The following is a 7,523-nucleotide window of genomic DNA, read 5'->3' as shown; positions in this document are numbered from 1 at the left end:
CCTTGTCTGAATGTGCAAACATAATCAGTGCAGTGCAAGATCAAAATTGTCATAAATTTCAGACTGTACGATAGTCGAGGTGTGTTAAAAAACGGACGCACACAAGAATACTAGTCTGGAGTTTTAAATCATCAATCAATGACTCGTTTGGTGGCTGTGTGCTGCACATGGGATTGAAATGGTAAATACACTCAACTGAGGCTAATTCAACACTCTCCTCAAAAAAATACATAATGCTGCTCAAAATAACCTTAAAAAGACTTTGAAATGCCAAAACCTCACTTACCTGAAGATATGCGTGACCGAAAACTCATGAGAGCAGATGAGAAAATGGTGCCGTATCAGCCAGATTCATTCCACTAATGAGATGCAACCACCTGAGGTGTGGAACCGGATGTCAGCTGCGCTTGATTTCAGGTTTCCTGTGTTTTTCCATATATAATCCAAAGGTTTACCACAAGTCAGCCGTTCTCACTTTGTGCCATAGCTTAAACACATATGGCCCTTATGTGTACATTTTTATCTGGGCCATATACCTCAACATGAGTTGTGAACCAAGAGAACATTTCCCGCCGATTTTAAAGTTATGGCAAAACAAATATGGTGACATTCTGGCCCATATCTGTTAAGCCATGCCATATCTGGGCCATGTGTGCCAGATGATACCCACATGTGGCCCAAACATGCTTGCTATCTGGGTAAAAGACCTGAAATATTTCAGTTGGTGTGCAATGAATCTAAAATATATGAAAGTTTAATTTTTATCATTACATTATGGAAAATAATGAACTTCATCACAATATGGTAATTTTTTGAGAAGGACCTGTATAATTAAAGATAAAGGCTTCATTGTACCGGTCTTTAGTTTAGCGTGCGTATCTTTCACCCATAAAAAAAACATTTGGCACATCATAAAGAGGAAGATGCGACAAAGAAGACATAAGACAGATGAGCAACTAGAAGCCTTTATTAGACAAGAATGGGACAACATTCCTATTCCTAAACTTGAGCAACTTGTCTCCTCAGTCCCCAGACGTTTGCAGACTTTATAAAAAGAAGAGAGGATGCCACACAGTGGTAAACATGGCCTTGTCCCAATTTGTACAGTGTCCCAACTTTTTTGGAATCAGGTTTGTACAACAGACAAAATAACATCCGCTTGATTGTTTGAGTGAAGGAGTTGAAGGTCGGGACACCAAATTCAAAATTGTTTAAGACAAGGCTATCGAGTGTTTTTGGAGAAGAGAACTTTGACGCTCCACTGGTCATCGAGCACCGTGTTCCAGCAGTTAATCCCGGTCAAGGGTCCATAGGCCACCCTAATTCGATGTATCACCTGGGATAAAGCTCCAATTTCTGTTGATGGGAAGAGAGTCAGCTTTTTGCCAGAGTTATTATCAGAACCCCAGAAGAGCAAAGGTTCAAGCGCTGGAGGCATTAAAGGAGAAAAATGTCAATTGTCATCGTGTATATAGCGCTCATAAACGAATTCTTAGAGACAAATTCTCCTGTCACACGCCCGATGAAGTATTGAAGTTTCTGTCGGATCATGACTGGGTAGTAGCAGACGTGGCAGAGTTTTCAGCGCTCTGGGATGCCGATATGGCCTTACACTTGTCCCAGATTGATCTGACTCAGCGATTTGTTTTGAGAACTGAACAGGTGAGTAATTTTGCTGACTGATACTTTGGTCCTCTTTGGTCACCCATGATTTTATTTGGATGGGTATTTTTGTTTATTTCCCCCATTTCCTTTGAGGAGTTGCGGTGGGGGACTTTTTTTCTTCTTCCTTTACTTCAGTCTATTAGTCAGGGATCTCAGAAATGCTGTACAAACATAAGCAAGGTCTTGCTATGAGAAAATGAGAGAACCTGGATTATAAATAGAGGTGATGCTAATGACACACACCTGAGAACAATCATAGCTGATGAACCTGGGATATAAACTATGGGAAATTTAGTCTTTGAGAGAATGAGTGTCTGTGTCTGCACTGCAGTCTGTGATGGAGTGCCCCCTGGTGGACAAGTGATCCTGAAAATTATGACCACTGACAGGTGAAGTGAGTAACACTGATAATCTCGGCACCTGTTAGAGGGTGGGATAAATTAGGCAGCAAGGGAACATTTGTCCTCAAAGCTAATGTGTTAGAAAAAGGAAAAATAGGAAAGCGTAAGGATTTGAGCGAGTTTGACAAGTGCCAAATTGTGATGGCTAGACGACTGGGACAGAGCATCTCCAAAACTGCAGCTCTTGTGGAGTGTTCCCGGTCTGCAGTGGTCAGTATCTATCAAAAGGGGTCCAAGGAAAGAACAGTGGAGAACCGGCGACAGGGTCATGGGCGGCCAAGGCTCACTGATGCACGTTGGGAGCATAGCACACCTTCAGGGGTCTAGTGGCCTCGATGAGACAGGGCTGGTTTATTGTCAAATTAGGTAAGTGTGATTTGGGTGTACACGGGCTGATAACCTTCAAAGAAACATGTGAAGCCGCTACTAAGTAAGCCTACTTGGCTCCCACTGCCAGGGTGAGGTGAGAGGCAGGGGTGTGACAAGGTAAAAACTGTAACCGTTATCACCTTCTATAAACCATAGTTGCAAAAAGTGTTTCCTTAAAATTATTTCACAATTTTCTAAACCTTCAAAGCACATGATCCATACTGGACCTGTGTTGTTGTCTTGGTTTAAACACTTCATTATATGATGAATTCTGGTTCCCTCCAAACAAAGTCTTGTCAAGATCCAATACACAAATGTAAGATATGTTGAATAATTGTAAATACCCCCTGTTTATATATCAAAAAAATGCACTATATTGCCAAAAGTATTGCGACAGCCCTCTAAATCATTGACTTCAGGTGTTCCAAGCACTTCCATATCCACAGATGTATAAAATCAAGCACTAGACATGCAGACGCTTTCACAAACATTTGTGAAAGAATGGGTCGCTCTCTGTGAATTCAAGTGTGGTGCCGTGATAGGTTGCCACCTGTGCAATAAGTCAATTTGTGAAATTTCCTCACTATTAGTAGTTGACAAATTGACAACAATATTGTTCTTTTGATATTAGTATTAGACAAATTGACCACATTCTGCAGTCAACTGTTAGTGGTATTATTATTATTAAAGTGGAAGCAATTGGGAACAACAGCAACTCAGCGACGAAGTGGAATGCCACATAAAATCACAGAGCTGGGTCAGTGCATGCTGAGTTACACAGAGCGCAGAAGTCTCCAACTTTTTGCAGAGTTAGTATCTACAGACCTCCAAACATCATGTGGCCTTCAGAATAGCTAAAGGACAGTGCGTAGAGAACTTCATGGAAAGGGTTTCCATGGCCGAACAGCTGCATCCCAGCTTTACATCACCAAGTGCAATGCAAAGTGTCGGATGCAGTGGTGCAAAGCACGCCGCCACTGGACTCTAGAGCAGTGGAGACGTCTTCTCTGAAGTGACCAATTATGCTGCTCTATCTTACAATTTGATGGACAAGTCTGGGTTTGGCGGTTGCCAGGAGAACAGTACTTGCCTGACTGCATGGTGACATGAGTAAAGTTTGGTGGAGGGGGGGGTTATGGTATGTGGTTGTTGTTGTTGTTGTTTTTTTTAGGGATTGGACTTAGTTGAGACTTTAGACTTGCCCCTTAGTTCTATTGAAAAGAACTGCGCACATTTTGGACAATTTCAAGCTCCTAACTAGGTTGGAACAGTTTGGGGATGGCCTCTTCTTCTTCCAACTGCGCACCAGTGCACAAAAGTAAGGTCCACAAAGACATGGATGTGAAAGTTTGGTGTAGAGGAACTTGACTGGCCTGCACAGAGTCCTGACCTCAACCCGGTAGAACACCTTTGGGATTAATTAGAGCGGAGACTGACGCCCGTTTCACACATACTCCGTCTGCAGTGCGTGTTGCGTTGCGTGTGCGTTGCAGGAGCCCCACACCCTGTAGTGCTTTCACATATGCTGCGTTTGCAGTCCGCAACTGATCCGCTGTTGCATACCACAAACACAGCATTGATTCAGTATTTTTTATTTAAAATCCAAAAGTTTTTACTGAACATGCCTCGTCAGAATTCCAATTCTCTTTGTTTACTCTTTAATAGAAGTCAGGTTACGTAGCCTACTACATTTAAACAACATTTTATTAAATTCATTTATTCATATTTATATAGGCCTACTTTAGATTTAGCTCACACAAGTGGCAAAACATTTAAACATATAGCCTTAAATCACTAACATTTTAAACTAGAAACTAACAATAGTCTATTCAAAAACAGACGACGCTCGTCTTTTCTTTCGTTTTTACACCCTTTTAAAAGAAATCCTGCAGGTCAAAAAGAACTTTGCTTTTCACCTCCAAGAAAGTACGAGTGCTCTCCATTATGGCACATTTTTTTTACCTAAATGCCAGGTAAGGTGTCGTTTTGTTGCTTTACTTGAGAAAAAAAGCCATGTCTTGACTTTGAAACAAGAGTATATTTTAAAGGGGGGGTGAAACACTCAGTTTCAGTCAGTGTCATGTCAATCTTGAGTACCTATAGAGTAGCATTGCATCCTGCATATCTCCGAAAAGTCTTTATTTTTTTAATAATTATATAAGAAAGATGCGCTGTTCCGAGTCTTTCCGAAAAAAGCCGAGCGGGTGGGGGCGTATCGTGTGAGCGGAGCTAAATAATGACGTGTGCGCGCTGCTGCTATTGTGTTGAGTCGAGTGCGTCGTAAAGCTGTGTCATCCCTAACAGCGGGAAAAAAACTTTATTCAAAATAAAAATATGGCTTTAATCAGATACAGCCATACATCTATGATCCGGAATCAGACCCAGAGGCTGCAGTTGAACAGGAGCAGCAGCAAAAACGACTAGAGCAGGACGTCTCTATGTGGTACAAGTTATACACTAACTATATAATATGCTTAGCGACTTGTGTTATTTACATATTTATACATGAATTATATCGTCGTATTTTTGTCTTTGAAGGTGTACATGTGAGAAGTGCAGTTGTGCTGTGTGTGTGTGTGTGTGTGTGTGTTTACGCGTGGTTTATGTAGACAATTGTAATTAAGCGGACTGGTTTTGCACGGCAGGCTAAGTTAGTGTTTACATAGATAGACACGGAATAGTAGCGCATTTGAATGAAGAAGCGTGCTTATTTAGTTCAACATATTTTCCCCCTCTTTGTGTATTGTTGTTTGGAGTGCTTTTACAATACACAAACATAAAGTTACACATATAGTGGCCAGCTAAACAAATGTACACGCACTACACATCGCATGCTCCATTGATCAATTTCTATATATAGTAATATATATAGTAACTATACGTGATCATGTTTGGGCTACTTGATGAGCATAGGCAAAAACACAGACATTTGAAGCAGTCTAACTCACCGCCCGCGGTTCTAACGTTGGGACCTTTATCGTTGGGACTGCTCCATCCTTCAGCATTAGGCGATTGGAAAATCCGGCGTCAAGCTGGGCCTTGTTTATGAAACAGTCGGCACCGAAATGCAGCGAACAGATATAAACATTCGCGCAACTCAGTTGCTGATCCGGAAAAGCAAATTCCATCCACTGTTGCCTTAACGCGGGTTTTTGGGGAATCTGTGCAGGACTGTCTTGGTCTGGCAACCAAAAACGCACTTTTTGATGTCATTGTTAATTGTGCACATTACCTGTGCAGCGCAGCCTACAAGCCAGCGCTTTGATGGGCATAGCCTGCATAGACAGTAAAAGAAATGGACGGAGCGATCCCATTGCCTTCTACGGCGTTAAGTGATGTCAGTATAGGAGCACTCACTTCCTGATGGCTGAGCGAACTGCGCAGGCTCAGACTGAGCTTGACGACGTAGATGTGACGTGAGCCTCCTGTCTGACAGCTGTAGGTCTTCTAGTAGATGTGGAAAGTGAAAGCTGAATCACGTTGTTTAAATATTTTTTCCCGTTGCTTTTGGCTCACTATGGGCTTCTCCCCATTCTTCCCCCTTGACTTTATCAGACTTTATGTCTCCACGTCCCCCCGACTGTCTCATAGACAGTAAAAGATTGCCTGCGAGCGTCTCCTCAGGTCTATACGGTAATTTCTCAACTGTGCGACAGAGTCGCGTTGGTTATGACGCAATCGTTAGCCTATTTTTACAAAAACAGCTTCTACGGGGCGATAGTGTAAGATACAAGGTAATGGAGCCTTTTATGCATTGTCGTGTTTCTTTAGAAATAAACAATGGACAAATGGAGTCTTTAAACATCTCAGATGTAAAGTTATTCACTGTCAAAGTGACTCAAAAATGAATGGGAGTCAATGGGATGCTAACAGCAGGTGATGGCTTGGTTAGCAATGGCAGCCCCTAGGGGTGGAACGCTTTCCGAGCGCTAGATTACCCCCTTGATAGCCTGTTGCTTTCGCTCTCTCCCTCTCTCTCTCTCACGCTCTTCCGGTAGAATTGTCCGTAAGGCCCATACAAGGAAATTCCGCCCCCATTAACGTCAAAGGGGACGCATGATCGCAAAAAACTTGCCGAAACTTATGACTAACCGGAAGTAGTATTTTTGACAAAGAAATACTCCAATTAAACATCCACCTTAACTTTTGAAACTTTGTCCATGTTTAGTATGGGATTCCAAGTCTTTAACAGTGTAAAAAGATCAGTATGCATGAAACAGCATTTCACCCCCCCTTTAAATGATATGCATCTGTGGTGAAATGACTAGATTTTCGCGTCAGTACATGTTTATTTTAATGCGAACAATGTTCTGTCGCTTTAATGCAGCAACGCAGCGCAGCAAAAAATAGACTCGGTACGAAAACGATCCGTGCACTGCTGCAGACGCAACGCTCCTGGAACGGACTGACGGACAGCATCCGCGTGCAGTGTGAAAGCTGTCATCCGTTAACATGGGTACGGAAAAAAATACGCACCGCACACGCACTGCAGACGGAGTATGTGTGAAACGGGCGTGAGAGCCAGGCCTTCTCGTCCAACATCAGTGCCTGACCTCACAAATGTGCTTCTAGAAGAATGGTCAAAAATTCCCATAAACACAATCCTAAACCTTGTGGAAAGCCTTTCCATAAGAGCTGAAGCTGTTATAGATGCAAAAGGACAACTCCATAATAAACTCTATGGATTAAGAATGGGGTGTCATTGAAGTTAATGTGTATTTAAAGGCAGGCATCCCAAAACGTTTGGCAATATGGACCTAGAACAGGTGGTACGCAATCCTGAACTATCATGATGACCTGCAGAGGGCAGCAGAGGATAAATAATAAAATCATATAAATGACAGGATTTACCGTATTCAGATTGGTGTTTGTTCTGAAATAGTATTAACACTATAATGGAAATTCACCTTAAAATAAAAATAATAATGATAATAATCATTTATGAATTTTTTTTAAAGCACCATTATGGGTGAAAATATACATTTTGCCTCTAGATGGCAACAAATAAAAAGTGATTCATTTGTATCCTGACATCACGTCACCAAACTGCAGCTGCATATACCATTAGCCAAAATGGCTCACATTCTC

Source organism: Pseudorasbora parva, chromosome 14 (assembly GCF_024679245.1).
Source record: "Pseudorasbora parva isolate DD20220531a chromosome 14, ASM2467924v1, whole genome shotgun sequence".
Classification (NCBI taxonomy): Eukaryota; Metazoa; Chordata; class Actinopteri; order Cypriniformes; family Gobionidae; genus Pseudorasbora; species Pseudorasbora parva.
The sequence above is the reverse complement of the archived record's forward strand: the minus strand, read 5'-3'. Positions refer to the sequence as shown.